This window comes from Sebastes fasciatus, chromosome 5 (genome assembly GCF_043250625.1).
Source record: "Sebastes fasciatus isolate fSebFas1 chromosome 5, fSebFas1.pri, whole genome shotgun sequence".
NCBI classification, from domain to species: Eukaryota; Metazoa; Chordata; class Actinopteri; order Perciformes; family Sebastidae; genus Sebastes; species Sebastes fasciatus.
Window position 1 is genome coordinate 27,924,397 of NC_133799.1, and position 23,877 is coordinate 27,948,273.

The window sequence follows — 23,877 nt, forward strand, 5'->3', positions numbered from 1 at the left end:
GCTGTGCGTCTGCTCAGGTTGGGGGCGTGAAAGTGTGTGACATTGTGCATGTTCAGCTAAATATGTGAGTAAGACAAATACATTCCGTCTAGTTTATTCTTTCGAGAGTGATTACTGTAATTACCCAAAAATTCGGCCCTCTAAACATTCGGCTTTGTTGCACTTCCGTAGAATCATACCTTTGTGTTTTGGAAGATAAATGGTGGGGGGGCGCCTCGTCCATGTAATCAGAAACACACCTGAACATTTAACAGCGACAAACAAAAAGTTCCCACGAAGCTGTCGTGATACATAACGCAAGAACTTTCCAGGCAACTGCTGCATGCAGCATAAATTAATAGTTTGATACCTGATACACACGCACACAGACATAACACGTACAGTACATGCAGTGACTCAGAGGTTTCATAAGCATGGTTTGAGGAGCGTAAATCTCTGCTGCTGCTTATGTGTCAACGATTAATAAATGAAATCTGATAAAAATGAAGCAGCATATCCTGCAGTCAGTTGGCAGCCACATGTTGCTATTTTGGGTTCTCCTGCATTCTTACCTGAGGTGCTCACACCCTGCCAGACCAACGAAGAGAAAAAAAATAGATACATATAAATAAACGGAGCCAACAAAGGTATAATTAAAGTAATTAAGGAAAGAGGTGAAGTACAGGTGAGGCACAGGTGAAAGGAATCCTGGCACCGCCAGGGCCTAATTCACATGCAACGGTAGTGATGTCATTCCGGGTCCCCCGCTGTATCCTGATGATACATGCAATATGTTTTTACACTTGTAACCAGGAGCGTGCAAAGAGGGGGTCTTTTTTTAATCATTATCTTTACAACATCATCTACAACATGTCTGCACAAGGGGGGTAGTGGAAGGTATACACAGTTATACGGGGTATACCAACCTCTATTTCTGGTGGTTTACAGTATACCCACCTATCAGCCAAAAAGCCATTGGAATATATAGGAGAGTATACCCACTTCCTCCTCAGTAACCTACCCATCTACCTAGTAGTACATCCGCTGCATCAACGACCACTACACTCAACGTCTGCACTAACTGGAAATTTCCATGCTCAACTTTTGCTCTAATGTCACATCAGAAAGGCAAGTGTGGTCATATCACAAATGCAAATCTTGTTTTCAAATGTATCTCAAGTCCCCAAGTGCACGTTCCCCTGTGATCAGTACGAAAGGGCCCTGAGGTAAACCCAAGAGCCCTTCTGATAAGTCAAAATATCCCTCTGGTTACCTCAGGAGGAGCTCTGGTTGGCGCCCACATAGTTAGTCAGCCATAATACAGCTCAAGTTTCCCTCTGGTGAGCCCGAACGCAGCTCTTGTTGGTGCTGTTACCCCAATGGTCAGCCCATGGGCCCATCTGGTTAGCTTAAGTGCAGATTTGATTGGCTGAAGTGCACCTCTGGTCGGCAAAAGAGCTTCTCTGGCCACTAAGTGACCTTTTTGACCCCAAGTTTGCTTCTGGTTGAGTCAAATGCCCCTTTGGTTGAATAAAATGCCACTTTGCTCAGCCTAAATGCTAATTTGGGTTGGCTCAAATTATCCCCTTTTTGGCTGGACCGCAGAGGGCCAGCCCTACAAATGCAAAGGTCTGTCACTGAGTAACTGACTGACTGAGTGAGTAACTGAGTTATGAAGTTACACGATTGGTTTTCAGAAGTAGATTTTGGTGGATTGTTTTTATGGAATAACAGAAAGTTTACGAGCAGGCCGTCATGTTGTTTCCTGTTTGAAATGGCAAGCAGAAAACCAGGGACCAATCACGTACTTTCCACGATAGGGTATGTCACCATTTGAACGACCAATTGAGTGGAGCAGCGCGTGTCCTCGCTGGACCTGGTGGACATTTACCGCTGGATTTAACATTATAGACATGACCACTGACTAGTTTTGTAACAATTTAGGCAGAAATTCACAGACTGACCATACGTGGTCCAGCCATATATTCGGTTAAAACTGAGTCTTGTTAACCAAGTGGCCCCCTGGTACCCAAAGTGCTCATGTAGTACATTCATGCACCCCTATGGTCCTCAAGTGACCCCTAAGTACTGAATCCTAACCCTAACGGAAGAGGTGCCCCTTGGATGGTTTACACCACTTCTTCTAAGCATTTTTCTAACCCTGCATGTACAATATATGAGAGTGTGCATGAGCAGATGTTGACTCTATGTGCATATATTTATGCCTATACTTTTATCCTTGACATTGCACTGCCCAACGTCTGCACCATCACCTGAACACCTCTGGTGCCTTTGATCAGATGTTGGTCTGCAGTCTAAAGAAACTCAAACAGAACGCCATCCAGGGAGAAGCGGACCTGAGTGCAACCCTTAATCCTGCACATAAAACGTTACTGTTAGTGCGTGTCTGTCAATGAACCTCCACCATGCGGGCAACATAGGCTCAATACCTGCCCTATCTGCCGCTATCGTCCATTTCAGCTCTTCACACGCTAGAGTCCCCTCGCATGCCGAGCTGGGAGGCGTGGAGGGATTGTATGGGTTGGGAGGGGATGAGGGGGGTGGATAAAGAAGAAAAAGGAGCAATGATTGATCTCAGCCATAGACACCTTGCTTTATCGCTGCAGCTGATAGGACCTAACTCCATTCAGCAGTGCTGTAGGCTGTTTTTGTGTAAGCATAAACACAGGGCCAAATCAGTACCTGCGCTGCACTGTTTACCTGGCAGCCGTTCAGCCCTTTTCTGTCTAAACTTGAAATAGGATCCAAACACTCTACTCACGCATAGTGGTTTGCACGAGATGCTTCGCCCGCCTCTCAACCTATACCGCTCCGTAGCGCTATTTTTGCAGCGTCTGAACCTGAACCGCCCCTCTTTATTTCTTTGATTGAGAGGTGGAACATCTAGCTCGGGGGTTTTATCTGCAAACATAGCACTGATTTTGAACAGTTACCAAGGAGTCATACCACAGACAAACCCAACAAACACCTCGCTGATTGACAACATTAGTCTGTGGGTTATATTTAGATCCCCTTTTCTCTGTGTTACCACAACTAACAGTTTTAAAAAGATCTATCACAGGCTTAGATCCTGGACTTTTTAGCTTCTTTAATATATCACCTTTTGCTTGTTATTCAGCACATTATAGTGACTATGTACTTTTGCTACAAGGGCCAACTTACATTATTATACATCATTTTAATCTAAATTCAGTTTTTTCAGAGGGGTTTTATAGGCTTTTCTAATTAGAAGAGAAAGATGATTTGTCTTCATGGAAAAAAAGCCTGTACTTTATTCAAGCTGACAGTAGGGTGGACTAAAGACAAAAGAGAATATTTTACGTATCTTGAGATATTTCAGTAGAACAGCACTTTAAAGGGGCACTCTTTAAATTTACATATTAAATTCAGTTTACTTGTCACAGAGATTATTATTCAGCCTGTGAAAAACGTTGCACTATAATGTCTTCTGTGGCTCTGGAGGGACCTTTCTTAATTGGAAACTTTTTTCAATTGGCTTTGTATCGTTGCAGTGTGGGTGATATGTGTAAATGAACGATGTTCGGCTTCCTTCCGTGTTACCGGGGCCTGGAGCTTCCTGCTTGTTTGCCGCAGAGGGTACGCCGTATGTCACAAAATCCGTCATTTTGCGTCTTTTGCCGCAGGGTTTCCCTTTAAGTTTGTCTTTACCTTTCGCTTGATACGGTCTGTTTGTTATTGTGTCACAGACAGACTGGATCAAGTGAAAGGTAAAGAAAAAAATATTTGTCTGTAGGGTCCTTTCCATAATGTTGTCAGACAATAACAGTCTGAGTCTGTCAGTGCAAAGAGAAGCACTTTTAGCTATCCCTCAATACTGGACAACTTTCAAAAAGTGTTGTCCCCATTAGTCACTTAGACACAAAAACATGGGTAAATAGGGTCCAGGTTGAAAAATACCGAAGTTATCCTTTAAGACTAAAACTTGTGGTTCGGGATAGTTCGGCCTCTACTGCTTTGATTTTTTTTCTCTCACAAGTCCACCAACTTTGTGAAAGTACAATACTAAATCACTGGTGTGACCTTTAAATTTTTCCTGGACCAAGATTTGAACCCTTAGCAAAGCTTTGATTAGCACCTAATCACTTCGCCACTTAGTGTAGTTTAGTGGCTATCTTAGCTTGCAGGAAGCACACAGAGAAAATGAGCTAGAGAAAGAGGCTGACATGGGTCATTTCTGAGGCAGGTACATCGGTCACTGGATCAGTGGTGTTTTCACTTAGTGTGGCTCGAGGGTTTGTTTATACTGCAAATATACTGAATGTGTACCTCCAATTTTCATGACATCAAACTGTCATGTGAATTTGATTAAATTGTTTGGTAATTTACTTGATGAAATGATATATGCCTTACCAAATCATAACTGCATATATACTGCATATTAAGTGACCACTTGGTGCGTCCTGACTCCAAAGTAGAGAAACTCTATACTGATAATTTTTTCCCAACTCAAATATCAAATGTGGAGTTAAGTGTACGTGCTTAATTTCTAAGATTTTATTTTCTAATCTCTGTAGACTTTACATGGCTCACTGCAGGGGTAATTGGAAACCTGGGCTCCTGGGCAGATGCTACTGTTTGTAGTAAGTGCTATTAGATATTGATCCGGTGATAATTCGTAAATTATTATCATTAAGGATCGGAAGTTTGATTGAGGAAAAAAAGGCCTAATCTCCTCCAGCTGGCTGCCTCCGCTCCTGCATTGATCCACCGGAGCAAACAACAGCTGCCTGGCTGCACAGCAAACCCCAGTACCCATATCAGATCATATAAAATGTTAGACAGTAGAACACGTCTGTCAGTATCTTCAGCATATATGAGTATTAGGTATGTGATAGAATAATCAAGGCCATAGGCACACGGGACTCTCCTGGCTAATGTAAAGGCACTATAGGTTTATGATGTGACCGCCAGTTTGAATTATTTCAACTTCTTTTCTGACGAATCCTGTTTTGTCTGTCATTTTGGCATGGCGGACGGCTCTAGTCTCAATACTGCACTACCCATGAGCCTCGGCTGTCATTGCCATGGAGAAGAAGCCAGCCAGAGGCACAAACCAGAGCAGTAGCAAATTGAAAACTCTTCGTTGTTTCAGTTGGGAACAAACGACAGTGCCATAGTGGTTCAAAAATGCAGATCGTAAAATCAGTTTTCTAAACAGTGCAATATTTTTCTGTCGCTACAGAATTTTAAGCTCTGTGATTGTTTTGTTTTTTCTGAAATGCATCTTGGGAGTCGTAGTTAACTTCTACTGTACCTTGAAGTTTTTATGTACATAGGTTGTACTTTCTTTTATAGTGACGATTTGACCAAGAGAGTTTCATACCGTTCCATGCCGTAGAAGTTCTTCAACTGTGGCTAACATTGTCATTGGGGAAAAATAATGGGACTTTTACTGTACTTCCACAAAACATCCTCATACAGCGGTTCGTATGATATCTTATGAAAAGTTATTCCTTATTCTTCGTGCGTTTTCCTACGAATGTCCAGCAACACGTGTCAATTTCCACTTGTTATATGCATACAGACTTTTCAAAATAAATTTCGGTCTTCGCAGAAAATGACTTGGTTAGGTTTAGACAACAGAACTACTTACAGTAGTTAGGTTGAGGAAAAAGATTGTGGTTTGGGTTAAAATAACTACGGAAGTGGCGTAACTTAAGTACGGAACTTACATGACAAATAAATCAACGTTGACTTCTGCTTTCACACGGGGTACGAACCCACCCATCCACCCCGACCTCCTCCCTATGCAGCATTTGATGCTCTTTATACTTCCTGGTTCATGATTACGTGGAATATACTGTATATGTATTACAGTATATTGACTTTCGTAGGTATAGCTACAAACGGTGTATGAAAACAGCCTGACTTCCGGTAACCAGGGGTGCCCAAAATCTATTGTCACCCAAAGCAAAAGTATTGCTCTTTTATGTGTTTATGTATGTGTTTGATTTTGGATAACAACAGAGTTCTATGGTATGGAGGAATAGCTTCTGTATGTCAGGCTGTGGATTAACAGACAATAGTTAAATTATTACTTAGATGTGGTTTCTTTAAGGGACTTGTTGATGAAAATAAAAAGACAACATCAGGCTTATCCACGCAATATCACCTCATCATCAGTTAGGATGAATGCCACCCATCCATCAACCGCCAATGTTTATCTGTTTGTGCATACGTATTTTGGTGTGATTTTTGGCACAATCCCCAACTCTCCTGTTTTATTTGGAAATAGATCCGGCCTTTGAATGTACGTACTTCTAAGATTCGTTAACTCCCCCTGCATGCCAGAGAAACAGGTTTGGCACATTGGGACAGCCAGGTGGATGGAGGGGAGGAAAAAAGAAAAAATTTAGAGGCAGAAACTGCAGCACCTGCTTGATGACTGGGATGGGCGGTCATGGGTAAGCGGCGTGATAACGGTGGGAATATGGGATAATAATGCAGCAGTGTGATTGTGTCCCAAAGCCTTTCGGTCCGATGACCCTCGACTGTGTCTCGCTGAGAAAACAGTTGACTGAGGGGGTAGAAGAAAATACAATAAAGTGTCAGTGAATGCCTCTTCTACACTCAAGTCCAATGATCCCCCAATTATGCTAAAAAAGTAGAAAACCATAGTTGCTGCTCCGTTCGGCCCGTTCGTGTCAGGAGATGTGTCGCTGACACACCACCCTAATTGGACTTTCTCTGAAAGGCGTTGTGAGAAAAACAGGCAGTAACTATTTATACAGCTACACACCTGACCAGGCATCTAACCAAACAAAAGGTCTTGAACCCAGCCCTTGCGTGCCTATCCAACCCAGACATCTGATTAATTATAGTGTGGCCGTTAAGGTGTAGAAAAACTAGCTGATGAGAAGTCAGCGAGTCTGCAGGCTCAACCTGCCCAAACAGCATCATGCGTGTCAGCTTGTAAAACTCTCCGTCACGCCCCCGCGCCACCCCCTACTCCGTGTGTTTACTCCCACACGCCTCCCCCCCCCCCCCCCTCTCTCTCTCTGTGTGTTTCCTCCCACACGCCCCCTCCCCCCCTCTACCCTCTCCCGCCTCACTCCTCTGCTCCGGGCCCATTCGTGCAGACGAGGTAAAACATCTCCCTCGCTGTGTCAGAGCCCTGCAGGTGGGCCCCGCGTGCTCAGGTAGATAATATCACTGTTACTATAGACTGTGTTTGGGTTAGCTCAAAAACACTTTTCACGGCAGCGGCAAAACAAAGTGCTGTGGCGTGCGTGACAACAGCGGGAGCGGCTCCCTACAAATTAACCTGTGGAAACACTTTGGCCCTCGCACGAAACACACACGTAATACCTGCTCCTCCTTTTTTATTTTTTTTCCTTACATGCGTTTACATGATGCTCCACTGGGAGCATGGAAACATTTCTTAGGAGATGTCTCCTATATGTAATCCACCAAAGGAATAATGTTAATCCAAAACAGTGGAATAAGCCTTTAATGTCGCGATGGTTACATTATAGGAGCGAGCTGCCTTGTGTCCAGATTGAAAGCATTGCACTGATTGGACAAGTCACTCTGTTTCTGATCTGCATACTGCTTGTGCAGGAGACTTTATAAATCGACTTTCTTTAAACAAAAGAGGCACGAATAGCTCGACTGTGCTCAGGGCCAGAAGCTGGGATGGCTTCCATAAACAGATCACCCAGGTGGTCCATGTGTGAGAGCGGGAATGGAGCGCTGGTTGAGAGGGCTGCTGCCGCAATCACAAACCTGGATCTTCTTATTTCAGGAGCTCCCTCCGTCTCTTAGCAAAAGTCTGAACTTCTGTTGATGCCATGAGGATCTGATTCATAGTATTTACAGCCGTCTGATTCTTGTTGCACAAAAGAATTAGAGAAGACTGAAGCACACAAAATGTAGCTGAGAGAGCTGCAAATTTCAACTTTTGACTTGACCTTTTTTAAGTCCTCACAAATTCATTTCAACATTTATATGTAAAATAAAGAAAATTCTGTGTATTGATTCCTTTACATGTCCAGTTACGCATAAACAGTGTCCAGCAGTCAGACCCCTTTCTCATCTCAGGCTACATACATGCTGCCTTACCCTCATGTTACTGCAGAAACTATATTGAAGAATTATCCTCTCCTCCTCCACATATTTGTTTGAATGAAATCTGGTTTAATTTACCAGTGAAACCATTAATATTAAAATATTCAACTAAAGATGCGATAATTTAACATTAATCAAGTCAGTAAGGTAAAGAGTGTTCCTTTTAGTAAATATTAGGGCTAAAATATTTAATTGTGATTAATCGCACAATTGTACTTAGTTAGTCGAGATTAATTGCAAATTAATTGCACTTTTGCAATAACTGTTCAAAATGTACCTTAAAGGGAGATTTGTCAAGTATTTAATACTCTTATCAACATGGGAGTGGGCAAATATGCCTGCTTTATGCAAATGTCTGTATATATTTATTATTGGAAATCAATTAACAACACAGAACAATGACAAATATTGTCCAGAAACCCTCACAGGTACTGCATTTCGCATAAAAACATATGCTCGAATCATAACATGGTAAACTGCAGCCCAACAGGCAACAACAGCTGTCAGTGTGTCAGTGTGCTGACTTGACTATGACTTGCCCCAAACTGCATGTGATTATCATAAAGTGGGCATGTCTGTAAAGGGGAGACTCGTGGGTACCCATAGAACCCATTTTCAGTCACATATCTTGAGGTCAGAGGTCAACGGACCCCTTTGAAAATGGTCATGCCAGTTTTTCCTTGCCAAAATTTAGCTTAAATTTGGAGCGTTATTTTACCTCCTTCTCGACAAGCTAGTATGGCATCAATGGATTCTTTAGGTTTTTGCTAGTTTCATGATGCCTGTATCTTCACTCTAGCTAACTGAGCCTGCTACAACCTCCGAAAGATCGATTGCGTTAATGTGTTAAATAAATTAGTGGCGTTAAAATAAATTTGTGTTTACGCATTATTATCGCGTTAACTTTGACAGCCCTAGTAAATATACATATACAGCATTATCTCTTAAGTGTCAGTTTTAATTATCATTAATTATTATTGAGTAATGTAAAGTATACCGCTAATGTGATAGAAACTAGTTAAATTTGCGAATGCGAGTACAAACTTATCTTGTTTGAAACTATGTAGGCCACAAATACTAACCTGAACCAAAAAATACTTGGTAGGTGATTGAATGAACCATCTGTCAATCAAACTCTTGCTGAAGCCAGTCGGGAGACGAGAGAAAACATCTTTTTTCTCATCTTTAGTGCTGTAGACTCCTGCTGTAATCTAACCCACATTTATGCACCCTGTTGTCACCTATGCAAAGAACATTTTCAACAAACAAATCAAAACATTTTTTTATCCATCTTAGGTCTATCGGAAAATCACAATCACTCCTCTCAGAGTGCATGTTTTTATCGCAGACATCGAGTTGTCTCCGCCTTCTAACAGCTGTGTTTCTCCACTAATGTCATTGTGGGTAATATATTACTCATATTTTTATCTTTATTCCTCAGCAAAATACCTTTTTGTATTGCTATAATTATTTTGTTCATTACTTTCATTTTAACCATCTCGTTATTTTGTTTTTACTTTTCTTTAAACATGCTCTATAAATAAATGGGCTTGACCTGACTTGCAAAAACAGGAGTGTCGATGCCAAAAACAACCCAAAACACTGGCACCTTCAGTTTGATACACACCCAAATACATTCATATGATTGCAATTACAAAAGTAAGATCATATAGGTCTAAAGGTTTTGGTCTCAAGTGGCAGGTTTGTCAAACTCAGCATAGTATTTCTTTAAAGCTCAATGAGTATAACTGTAGGACTCTGGTTCCTGTGCTTGTTTATACTTTATAGTTTATATTGTGAGCTGCCCCGGACAGACGCAGGCCTCTGAGCGCAGCGCTGCACCATAATTGCTTGATGTTTTCTAGATGGAAAAATACATTCCTCACACCTACACACACGTCACGTGACGGGTGTATTCCTCATCTTCATGACAGGTGAGGGATCACACCGGCAAAACCAGACGCCAGTCTGCTTTATGCAATGTTTAGATAGCGTTTTACATAACTAGCGTGTTTTTGTGGCCTCTCTTATCGCGCTTTGAGCATGCTTTGTGAATGACATTGACCCGGGGCTCTGCTGTCCCGTCACCTGGTGCAACGCAGCCCCTATCTTGTATCTTATCATATTGACTCGAGTTATAGTGGGGGGGGGGCTCACCAATGGTTTATGTACAGTGTGCATGACAGATCACCTGTCATATGCAGCCTGGTTATTTGGCCGACATGTCCAAACGTATTTGGTGTTATTTAGCTGCTCGCCCATGTTTGTCTGAAAAAAGGATTAGTGTGAAATATGAGGAAACGGTGACTGACAGTATGTGACTCTGAGGGTAACCCAGCTAGTGTTTCACAATGCTTAATAGTGTCAGGTAATAGCTGTGAGTCACTGTTGAGAGTATGCCATCGCGTGTGTGCTGAGCAGTTGAGGTTAGGCCTGTGTGTGTGTGTGTGTGTGTGTGTGTGTGTAGGTGCTATTAAAAAACTGGTTCTTCTAAAATGTTGTTTTGATAGATATCAATAGCACAGGGATCACCAGGTACAGGGGGTTCCCTCCACGCTCACAAACAAAGCTCATTTTGATTTCCTGGCTGTTATTTCGCCTTGGGTTTGGTATCAAGGCTTAGTTTATAATGCCACGCTGATGAATCAGGTCTGACAGTACTCATAAGGGTTTGGATAGAAGGTAAGGACGTGTTTGTCTGCGGCTTAAGGGCTGCAAAAGTTTCTGTTATTGTTTTTGTTCTACATGCTGGCCCTCTGACTGCAGCTCTAAAAATAACACAAAGTCCATAATTATGGTTTTAACCTTAAGCCCCCCTCCTTCCTCCTATTCTCCTGCTTACCTTGCTTATTCACACCTGTGCTTATTTATGGTGTGTGTGTGTGTTCCCCAGGTGATTCACGGCATCGCTGCCGTCAGTTAGTCAGATTTTGCGCAGGAACGTAGCCAGTGATGCGCTGCAAACACAACAGCTTCATATTTCTATGGAAACTTCGGCCGATGGTTCTCCTCAATAACAATCGTGAGTTTATTTATAGCGCTACTGTTGTGTTGGCATGCGAGGCGTGGAGATAAATTGTCACCTCTCAGAATTCCTCTAAATGCCTCAGGCGGTGTTGAAAAAACCCTACACATTTAAACAAGACTGAGAGTCTTTACAGCCGTGCTAGCAGGCCTGTGACAATGACAATGCTAACAGATGCAGATGTTTAGCTGGTAATATTTTCAATTCAGTATTCTTTATTGGTCCATCAAGGGGCCGAATTCGAGGCAAGCGAGCATGCAAACAGAAGTACAAGAGATTAGGCCTTCATTTTGATATCAACTACACATCTATAAAGTTTTGTGACTGCATCTTGTATGGTTGTGATGCTATCGCCATGACAAAATCCGTCAACAGACATACATATAAACACCTGGCAAAGTACCCAAAACCATTTCTGTGGTAGTTCCCGCTACAGTAGGTGTCTCCAGGACCATGATGACACACACAAGGTGAAAGCTGGTGATAACTTTTTAGGTTGACATCAGTTATAATAATAATATTACATTTGGGGCGCTGTGGTAGCCTACCTGGTAGAGCGGGCGCTCCATGTACCAAGGCTGAGTCCTTACCGCAGCGGCCCAGGGTTCCTATCCAACCTGTGGCCCTTTGCTGCATGTCACCCCCCCTCTATATCCCCTTTCATAACTATCAATCATCATTAAAAAGGCATAAAAGCCCTAAAAAGTAATCTTAAAAATAATACATTTTCAAAGACACTTTTCACAAGTTAAAGTTATCATATAAAACAACACACTAAGAATTTACAACACGCATCATTAATCAGACATTAAAAGCTGTTCTGAAGAGGTGAGTTTTGATTTGTCCGCTGCTTGGTCCTGGGTTGTGGAGACAGGAGGTTGGCATCAGAGGAACGGAGGCTGCGGGAAAGAGTGAGGTTATGGAGCAGGTCGGTGAGGGGGCCTGGTTATGGAGGGTTTTGTGAGTGAGGAGAAGGACTTTGAATTGGATCCGTTGTGTAACAGGGAGCCAATGGAGATTCTGAAAGGACAAGGCTCAGGGTAGCTGGAATGGGTGAGCAGATGAGCAGCGGAGTTGTGGATGTACTGGAGTTGACAGTGACTCAGCAGACGGTGGTAACAGAATGTAACATCTGCTTGTTTGCATGTTTTGTGCTGTTTAGTCAAGTCGCACTAACGTAACCAAGATCTTTCTCAAACATTTGCCACGTTTCCTTTAACCCTTTCCATAGCCGTGGTCTTTCCCTAATCTTAACCATACTTTAAGTGTGGAACTGTAGTAGCCACTCATATATGTTGTATGGATCGCCGGCGCAGAGGCATTATGTTTTCGGGTTGTCTGTCCGTCCATGCATACTACCTTAGTATAGTGCTGGGTTGAAAGTTTCCACTGGATTTAAAAGTTGTTTCCTAGGAATAGATCCCAAATCCCAGATTAATTGTATGAGGTGTACTCAGTGCCTCACCTGCTGAACATCATTCTGTTCTCTGATTTGGTGATGGAGGCCTGTATGTCTGATTGAGCTACATGTTAACTTGCTGCATTTTTTCTGTGGGTGAAATGGTTTCCTCTGAACCATGTGCTTTACCAGTAATCAGAAACAGAGATGTAACAAGAATCTTGTCACATTTCTCCTTCTCACCTCCTCTGCACACTCAGTGGAGCGGCTCCGCCAGTGGCATGCTGCTGCCTATCAGTCCCATCATCACCGCTCTGTTTCTGCTGCAGCCACATTATCACGCATGCAACAATAACGTGCCAGCGTATGCGGGCATTTTCTGTCAGTTCAGAGTGTTGGCACGCTCAACGGGGTGTGTGATGTCACAGAGGCGGGCCGTAGATGTGATCTGACTGAGACGAGCAGCTAACGCACGCTGCGTCGCATAGCACGACAACACAGTCCACAAAACAATCAATCAGATAGTGTCGCTAAGCTTTAAAGAAGCTGTTTTCTACATCGTGTGCCTTTTTAAAGAGTACATCAAACTCCCTGAGAGGTCTTAATACTTCAAAGAACAGAGACAACTAGATTTTTGTTCTTTTGATCTTCAAATTAAGTTTTGGTATGACAGAAACATCAAGTGAAGTTTCTGCTCTTTGTTCGCCTTTTCATGTCTTGAACTAACAACTGGAACAAGAGTGCTACTGTGTTTTAGGTGCTCATGTGGTATACACATGTCTAGAATGACTAAATACTAAACATGTGCTTGCATATCTAATCTTAACATCTCATTTCTAATGCCGTCTGCACATCCTCGTAATCATGAGAGCAACATAAAGATACCTTACCACGGGGCCCATTGGTGCAGTGTGGGCTTCCTGGATGTGTATGTATCAATCATGAGTCTTCTGTTAAACCTGACAAACACGGAAATACTGTACTGTCACAAAGATATGTTCGACTGGTCCATAGAGTATTAAGTACACTTAGTATTACTCAGGACTAGTCTCATGTACGGTGGCCAGTAAGTGTCCTCTTAAATTTATCTAGAGTGAATTTTAGAAGGTTTGCATCAGCTTACATATGTGAAATGACAACCTGTCAACCGCACCATCTCTAACAAGTGAATTATCCTTGTGTCTGTTTCTTGTACAAGTTTTCATCTTAAAGCAGTTGCTTTGGTCAGCTATGTTTTAGTTTAAAAAATGTCTTAATTTACCCAGAATTCATAGTAAATTTGTCCTACTTAAAGTAGTCAAGGACTTAACTCCACAAAGTATCAAATACTTTGTGGATGATATTTACTTTTTGTTGTTTAATTTCAGTGTGCACAAAGTGTCAAGTTCACGTACTAATACTGCCATCAAAAATTCCCACAATGGAACTGAAAAAACTGCATCCAAATTGCATACTCTGCTCTACATACCCAACATGTGTACTATTGTTCAACATACTTTTGTGTGAATAAACAGTAGTATGTATCTTTACGTCGACACTTCCAGAGAGCCTCCTAGCCAGTTGGAGACGTGTAACCATGGTAACCCATGCCGACTTCATGTGACCAAAACGATGATTTGTGAGAATCAAAATCTGAACTAATTGAAAAATAGATATTACGCCTAGCAAGGTGCAATTTTATACTTACAGTTCAATTGAAGCGTTATTGATGTTAAAGAGCTGTCCGCTAACCTCTGTAATTAATGTTTTTTATTTTTTTTAATTTTGGTAAGGACGATGCATTTTAACATAGTTACAATAAAGAGCATGTAGCTGATGTGCTGCACAGAGAGTTTATAGCTATTGCTAATTTTCAACTCGTGTCCCTAGTTGGGCTTTTACATGTACAGTGTAATTAAAATATCCAGCTTTTGTATATCACAAAACCACAATACACTACAAATATGGAAATAGAATAAAGTAAACATCACACAATACATATGCCACAATAAACTAATACACATATATCAAAACACCTTGGTAATTTACAGGAAAATTTGTCATTACTGCATTGCATTGTGGGATATTTATACCGCACCGTAGTGTCCAGCGTTTGCATACTGTAATATTTCACCGGAAATAGTATGCAATTCACGTACTATTGGTTTCATACTAAGGTTTTGGACTAAAATACAAAAAAATCTCACATACTGTTTCAGCGTACTGAATTGCACTGAATTTTCACGCTGGAAATGCTTTTGGTGTTTGCCATCACATAACTATATAAAAACGACACAGGTAAAACTGTTGAGATTTGCGTTTTAATCCAGGAAGTAAACCCATGAGATTAACTAACTGGTTCAGCAGGATGCGCTGAGACCTCACAGCATGCCATCATAATCTTATCATCCTTTGTCATTATAAAACAGCTTAACTTTATATTTGTAATTGACTAATGACTATTACTATGAATGTTTCCATGTAAACTGAAAGTGGTTTGTAGGAACAAACATGTAAGAGCTACTACAACCCCGTGTCGGACAAAAACCTGCAGGTGAAGTAATGTGCTGTTGAAACAGACTTCCAACGTCGTTTTTACACAGTCATAAACATGTTGCAGTCATTTTTCTGGCTGTAGTAAAAAAAAAAAAAAACACATTCTCTGAGCAGCACACAGGTGCGTGAGAATTTCTTACACTTGATTAAATGAGCTGCAGCTCTCGGATCAGATAAGCCTTATCAGATCTGTGCTTGAGTCATTCTGTATAAACATCCAAGATAATCTGTTCGTGTCTTGTAAATCTGGTTGCGCACACACGCAAGAGTGTAGAATATGTGGTTGCATGTTTATATAGGACAGATCTCCGAACAGGAGCTCAGGTTTAAACCCAAACGGGGCAGTAAATTTGAAGTGGCAGCCTGCCGCGGGGCCACCAGGACTGTGATTGACAGGCTCTCCAGACTCACCTGAGCCTGTCTCCCAGGTGTGATCATGCTGGGCTCGTCCACATGGCCTAGGCCAGGTGCATACTCCACATCGTTGTACCCTGTCTCTTTGTGTCTAATCCTTCAGGTATTTGCACTAAATTTTCCCTAAAGGGCAAATATCCTTGAGCTTTTCACTCAAGAGCTCTGCTGAAGATTGATCTGCACATGGAATCTTAGATATTTCTGGAGCAAAAACAACACGTCACGACTGTATAATTAGTTTTGCTACAACAGCTGCATGTAGAACAGAGATGCTGAGTGCCAACTTGGGGTCTTAACATCGTATTTTCTTTAAAGATGCTAAATTTGACATCCAGAGCATTGATAAAGCAGCAAACAACTATTTGTTACATAAAGATATAGAGGAGTAATGTCTACCTGAGCAGAGAATGAAGCCACTCTTCCTCTGTGTGTGTGTGTGTTGTAATCCGAGTTTCTCCGTGCTTTGTTAACATAGCTGGGCCGGCCGCACATGCTTTTAGTGCATGTGAGCATGCCCCACTGACGGCCCCTGCTCTTCACTGCTCTCATACGGCAGTTACAGCTGATAACGGTCGAAAAACACCAGACATTTGCCCAGGAGAACGCTGTTCGTATCCCGTGTGAAACCAGAAGTCAACGTTGGTTTATTTGTCACGTATCTTCCATACTGCAGTTACACCACTTCAGTGTGGTTGTACAGTGTGTTCCCTCCAATAGTCTAATCTGGTGTTTCATACTTGGCCAGACAATAGACCTTATTCCCCACTACAGTTTCCATGTTCCCACACAAACCCACGCATCACTATTAACACCAGCAGGTGACGTATGCGGGTTCCGGGCGGGTCCCCCGAGCCAGACATTCCTACGTTCCATCGGCCGACGACCCACGTCAGATGCTGCAGCTCTGAAGAGCGAAGCAGAGTGACGCATGACAGAAAGACTCACCTGCTCCGCTGGTTCATGTTATTGTTTTCTTTTAGGGCAGAGTATGTTTCACTGCCAGCCAGGTATACCGAGGGTTGGCCATGCTTCAGCTAGCGTCTGTCTCCTCTCTTTAGGTACTAAAAGTATGACTTAGAACTCAGACTGAGATGTGTTAACATAGGAATTCAACATTTCATCAGTTTTATATATAAAATCTTAATCTGCAAAGTGATTAGTAACTACAGTTGTCACATAAGTGTAGTGGGAAAAAAATAGAAAGTTGCTTGAATTGGAAATATTCAAGGAAAGTACCTGTATCTGTGTGCAAGTACATTGCAAGTTGTACTTAAGGAAAGTACTTGAGTAAATGTATTTGGCTACTTTTTGCCTCTAGTGTGTGTGTGTGTGTGTGTGTGTGTGTGTGTGTGTGTGTGTTTGTGTACTCAAAGGGAAGATTATCTTATCCTGATTAAGGAAACTGGGGAACACCTGCCAAAATACTGGTTACTTTGGTACATACCAAAAAGAGTTTGTGTGCATGTGTGTGTGTGTGTTTTATTGTCTGCCAACGTGATAAGCAGATAAGATAAGTAACATGTAAGCAGAGTCATGGCGGTAGCAGGCGAGTCGCACGCCATCTCCTTTACCTTCAGTTACTTTTCTACATGCTTCCATATACTGCTACAAAAATGCGCATGCATGCTTTTACCCTTTATATAAGTGTGTGTGTGTGTGTGTGTGTGCAGTCCTGTGGTGTCTAGCATGAGAAACGCAGCAGGGGTTTTGCTCCGTCGCTCTGCAGAGTGACGGAGGAGGGGAGCGAGGGGGGGCCAAGCTGTGATAACAAACTCCATTCACTTCAGAAATAACAACACAGCACTTAGAGTGAACCGCGGGCTCTTTTCCTCTGGGAGCCACTGATCTGCCCGAGCAAAGAACTCAACTCATTTACTGTCATTAGCTGTTACATCACAGGATGGAGCCCTGGCTCGGCTTCCAACTGGGTCGCTTATCTTCTAGTTTGCACTTTGCACACACGGACACTCCCGCTGGTGCTCATGCGCACATACCCAGAGAATTCCAGGGCCTGAGTTTAGCCGGTGAACTTACACATGAAAAAAGTATTCTACATTGAAGAGTACAACTAGGTCAACATAGTCTTTCTTGTATGTTCATTTAGGGACTTGTATACGTTCAGTTTTATGCTCCAAGGTAAGCAAAATGTACCTTTAGACAGAACATTGCATTATAAAATATTTAAAAAATCAAGTTTTCAATCAATTTGACAATTTTTCTCCCGAATTTGGATAGATAGTGTCCCCCTGCTCTGCAGTCCTTGATGCTGCTAATTCACAGTTTTTGTGTAGTGGGGTGTAGACTAGGGTGGACACTTCGGGGGGGGCATGATTTAAAAATGTTTAGGAGCCACTACTCTACACCATAGATGGCAAAATGATATATAAGATTCAGGCTGTCAACTTGTACTGCCTAATCTACATTATTTATTTATTGTATAAATATATATATGTATATATATATTTTAAAAAAACAACAACAACAAAGCATTTGAATAGTGATTTGGAGGTTGAATACCATGGCAACGGTCGAAGCTTCGAAGCATTCGGGTCAGCCCTAGTTCCTTGCGCTCTTTTTGGGAGATATTTATACCTGCTGCCTCTGCACATCTCTGTGCCCTTCCTCGCAGTGAGTGAAGGCAGCTTTACACTACTGTTACCACGACAACATCCAAGGAGTCATATGTTAGTCAAGCAGTGGAGGCACCACAGGTGGTAAATATGTAATTTAGGATTATGCTAAATGGGTTACAAATTCAACATGTTTGTTCTATTAAATTCCAACTTGATTTTAGTCCCGAGCACTGTAGTCACAAGTGATGATCCCTCACTGTCTTCCCACTTCTTATTCTGTTCAATAGGATCAAACCGGAAGCAACTCTGCTGGGAAGTGAACCCTGGTCTCTGCAGTGGTGGTGAGTGTTTTTCTTTCTGCCCCATCCAGTTTCCCTGAGGTATTTTAACAACTGTACCTTTAGTTAAGATGAAATCTGGTACAGATTTATACCGTATCTTATCAGAAAGCTTTACTGTGGATCAAAAGGTAAAGTATGCATCTGGTCTGAAGTGGGCCTGTTATGTGTTTAAAACGTAGCCTATTTATCTGAACAAATACGTACTCCCTTCCTACCACTTTTTTTGACAGTGTTTATGGTCTTGGCATCTATGTAGAGTTAGATATGAGTTACATGAGGTCAAACCTCAGACCCTCAGCTCCCTGCAGCTCAAACCCTGCTCAGGTTGTATCAACACCAAACACTGGAAGACACACTAAATGGACTTTAATGTTGTCACTACAACCTGACCAGAGTTTAGAGAGAGAGAGATGAGTAAGTTGAGATAGTGCCAAGGTGTGGCACTTTGTATTACACATAGAAAATAACAGGGAAACCTACCAACCTTTTTATTTTTATTTCTGTAAATCAACATTTGTGACACATATTGGCTTCTTCAGGACCCCGTTGTTCCTATAAAACACTGTATGGAACTCCTGTGGGACCGTCATTTGAACGTTTCGCTGAAACAATACCAAAGACATGCAGTGTCTTGACTTTTTTTGTAGGCTAGCTAGTTAGCTATAACAGATGTCTGTCTGATTCTTTTTGTCAGTTCCCATGTCGACAGCTACAAAGCGGGTGTTAAGCGGGGTTAAAATGTTCACCTGTGTTTTTACTAAAATAAAGTGTCTCTATTTAAAGACATATGAGCGACAAACCATTATCTAGCCTTGGCCCAAAGCCTCAACAACCATTTACACAGTTTTTCCTCATCTTAACATTGTCTGTCACTCTTTTTCTTCTGACGTTCCTCCCTTCTTGGTTTTCTCTTTCCCCTTCTGGTCATCTTAACCAGTCGACAGAATGTCGTGGGCCTTACAGAGCAAACAAGCACATCAGTCAGGGGTCATCACAGGTCATCTTCAGGTCAGAGGTCAGTAGTCAGTCTGAGAGCAGTTAGGAGAGCAATGTTACTGTCATGCTAATTATGACAGAAGATTAGCCTCACTGGGACATTTAAACTGATGATTGCTAGTAAAGTTTGGACAACGACAGCTGTCAACACTGAGTCACCGCTGAGCGCCCTGTAACCCAAAAATGTCTTAGAAATAACATCATTTGTCCAGTGACAAGTTCTTTAAGTTCTATTTACTTATATAAGTGAAGAGTTTTAGTTGTTGTGAAAACAGAGTAGGTTTCTCATTTAATCATAATTCCATGTGTTGGCCTGTTTTACAGCTCTGTACACAAGCAATCACTGATATAAACAACCTTTTAACAGCCTAAGTAAACATCCATAATCTCGATGTACTTGTTGTCTAGTGTTAGTCTCCTTATTAAGATCAAATTGGAAGTGACAGCAGGTTAAAATATTGTCTTTTTTCTTTTATATATTTGGACTATGAATGTTTGAAAAAAAGATCTGACCTTGTGTACCAACCAAATACGATGGAATTTGATTTTGCAAAGCAAAGTTCAATGCACCATTTGACTTAAAAGCCTTGTATAATATTATAATATACTGAATACTGTATGTCTTGAGGAACTTATTTGGACTACAATTGTTTTTTGCCTTGATTGCCAGGAAATGTGGGACAGGTAGGCCTACTGATGGTATCCAATGGACTCCATTTGTCCATTGCATAAGTTCATGAGGAGGACTAATTAAAGCTGCAACCCCAAATGATTGATGATATTGGTTCTGTAAGTGTCTGCTGGATGTGTAAAGCAACCGTTTGATAACTAGATTTATATCCATACCAACCATAGCCATATCAACTTTATGTAAGAGATAATGTACAGTGAGCAGATCATCGTTGTGAAATAAACCCCAACAGGGCAATATGCCACTTTGTGTCGGGGTGGACCCCGAATGCGGTAATTGACCAATCAGAATCGAGTATTCAACAAAGCTGTGTATTAAAAGGTGATAATATGTCAGATGTTGTGTTTACAGGGTGTTTCAATGCCCATAAGTGCTTTGACTAATTCCCATCATCTTTGATGACTTTTCATATGCAAACCGTCAAACACAAACATTCAGCACACCCATGTTGCTCAATCAGTTGCTCAAATCCACAAAGACACATTAGTTTGGAATGATATTTTAACACATACTTCACCACACAACACACTCCCATCACCTGTCTTTGTTTTCATAATGATTTTCATACCACACAGATGCGTCATGCGTCTTGTCTAATTTAAGATCTGTTTGTGTGTGTGTGTCACAACCTATCAAAACATTGTGTTGATATTGGATGATCCAGAAAAGTCCAGAAGAACAGAGCCAAGAACAGAACAATAACCGAGAATGTAAACTATGAATATGTTATGGTTAAAGTATGAATCTAGGGCTGCCCGCTCTTAGTCGATTAGTCGACTAAGAGCGGTCATATTGGTCGTAGTTGACAAAGATTTCTTTAGTCGATTAGTCATTTTTCATGCTGAATTACTTATTTCAAAGAAACGGAGTACATCGAGATTTAAAATAGTGCTTTTGTATGATTCTTTGTCGAGAAACTAAGTTTCACAGATCCGTTGTTTAAATCAACTAATCGATTAGTCGACAAAATCGTATGAGTGTTAGTTGACTAAGAATTTAGTCAACTATTTCCCCCGCCTATTTCCAGCACCTGAGGCAATTAGCATGCATTGCTCCCGGGTTTTGACCCAGGTCGTACCTGAATTGTCATGACCAGGGATTAACCCGTGTCTATTGACTAAAGAAGGGTTGAACATGGGTCAGGTAACCCTGGTCATTGTTGGTGTGAAAGAGGTATAATCCTCTGCGAGTGACCACTTTTATTAAACATAGTCATTTAATTCATCGTATTGACTAGTGAAGCTTTAAGGTGAAGCAACTAAAACACTTGGCTAAAGTAAATGAAAGATCCCGGTCATGGTTTTAAGAAACAACTACTTTATTTATTGGTCTGAAACCCAAATCCTAGTCACCGCCGCCAAACTTACAAGTTACAAGCCCATCCATTACCCTGACCTACACATTCATAACCTTTACCACATTAAATATATGGCACACTACTTCCCTCATGAACATTGGCCTTGTACATAAGAAATCAAGCAGAATCGCCCAACATGAACGTGATTCCTGTTGCGTCACCGTCCTTCAAGCTCGGCGTGAACACTGATATTTTTGAGGTCATCTGTTGACACTGTCGAAGCTCATGGGCGCCTCAGTTACCTCCCAGGCTGCAGTCAATCATCTGGCAGGGTCAGTCGTGGGACAAGGGTTAAGGTCAAAGGTCAGTGGTGTTCGTTGGCCCGACCGGCCGCCGGCACAGTCAGTTCCTCGGGGAACCACAGTGACCCAATGAACCTTGACTGCTCACTGGATGTACGGCAGTAGGCAACATTCAAACACACAAATCAACACACAAATCACCCAAACAAGCACTCAGATACGTGCCCTTAAAAGCACACACACACACACACACACACACAAGCTTGACAGGTCTGCGTCAGCTCCTCAGAGGTTGTTTGGCGCTCTAACCTCTGTGTGTCTCAGTAAACAGTGTCTTCAACTGTGGAGTATGAAAGAAGAAGTTTATGCTCCTTTCGCTTGTTCTTTTAAGCCCAACACTTTCAATACATATTTATCTAACAGCAAACGAAACACACAAAAACAGCCACACACACGATCTGTACACACACACACACACACACACACACACACACTAAAAGAGCCTTGAAATGGGCACAGATTACCTCTCATCTCTGTCAATGGAAGGTTTTCCCCTCTGATTTCGGGACCTTTTTTTTAGGGCTTTTAAGTAAACTAATCTTTGAGCAAATACCACAGGCTGTTTCTGAAGTCTGCACATAATGGCAAGTCTTAATATATCTGAATAAGAGCAAACAGACTCAACAAGAGGCCCGCTGGAAGTTTGGGATCAAAGCTTCGGGGCACAAAGGCAGAGATTTAGCATGTTAGAGCGATCGTCACTCTTTCACAGCCAAGTATTGTCTCTGTGTTTCTCTCCTCAAGTTCTTTGAATTCCTGCTCAGTGTAAAACGCTTATTGTTATCTGCGGGTTTTAACCGCCGCAAACCGTGTTCTTAAACATCTCTACTCTGCCTTTCAGACTCCCCTCTATTGAAGGAAAGATTAAAAAAAAGAAGACGGGGGGGAAAAGAGCCGGGGAACATCAAAGAGACTAACATTGCGGGTTCATGTTTTGCTGTTCAGTTATTGTCGACAGACTTGACCGGGGTGTAGTGAATCCCAGCACCTCTTTTCTGTGGTTGTGTTTTAAGTGGTTGTCGGTCCCAGTTGCCATGTATACTGGGCGTGTTCCAGGTGTATTTGTGCAGAGTTTCTGTGTGCATAAGCAGGTTCTCGTTGCCATCCCAGCTCCGTTTTTTAGTCGTAAAACTGTTTGATGGTTTTGGCATAAAGGTGATCACTCGGTTTGTCATCACAGATGCAGAGTCAGGGCGTTGCACAACACAGAGTTTAAATTATTTTGTTTCCAAGGCAGCAGCCCTGGAGTTATCGCCTCCCACATTACACTAAAACAAACAGGTTTCATTGTTGCGAGGGCCGATCAGTGCAAGCCCTGCGGTCAATTTGATTTTAGTTTGATTCATTACAGTCTATTACACATTGCTTACATCTGATTGTATCTGATAAACGCCTGCAGATTGTCCGTTCATTTATCTCCCGAAGTCTCTCCTGGTCACAGCGCGTGGGAGGATTAAACCACTGTGATGTTTGTATAGCACACCCGTGGAAAGCAGCTGACACATTAACAGTGTGAGTTTGTGCTTATTTGAGTCATGGACTTCAGTCAAGTTTTCATACTTGCACATGATCAACATGAGTGTTGGTTGAGCACAAAAAAACAGAATTTTTTAGACAAACATTTTTAGACATCCAGGTTACAACCTGCCACTTTATTAGGTACACCTTTCTAGTACCGAGGTTGGACAAATTTTGTCTTCAGAACTGCCTTAATTTTTTGTGGCATAGATTCAACAAGGTGCTGGAAAGATTCCTCAGAGATTTTGGTCCATTTTGTCATGATAGAATTACGCATCTCTGCAGATTTGTCGTCTGTGAATTTCCCGTTCCACCACATCCCAATGGTGCTCTATTGGATTGAGATGAAAGAATGTTTAGAAGTGTTGAAGAATACGATACATGCAAGACATTAGTACACAAATGCATTTACTCACAAATATACATATCCTGTTTCTGTGTATACAGTCTTGTAGCCTACAGTATTGACTTTTTCCAGTAAACCTTTGCATACTGTTGAAGTGGGAATCTAAACAGCTCTGTGCGATACACAACAGCATTCAGCTATAAGACTGACATTCTGGTATAGTACTGAAAGCAGTCAGTGTCAACAAAAAGTAGAACAAAACAGAGATTTGCATATAAGTATTGCCTTGCTT

At 41.8% G+C, this 23,877-nt stretch overlaps 1 protein-coding gene across 3 annotated transcripts in view; it reads left to right on the plus strand.

Annotated features, from left to right (window-relative positions):
- Nucleotides 1-23,877, plus strand: part of exoc2 (exocyst complex component 2) — a 147,935-nt gene that overhangs the window by 24,835 nt on the left and 99,223 nt on the right. For all 3 annotated transcript variants that reach the window (XM_074636243.1, XM_074636241.1, XM_074636242.1), the window contains exon 2: nucleotides 18,322-18,375. The gene's annotated coding sequence lies outside the window, so the exon portion shown is untranslated. The remainder of the gene's footprint in view (nucleotides 1-18,321; nucleotides 18,376-23,877) is intronic.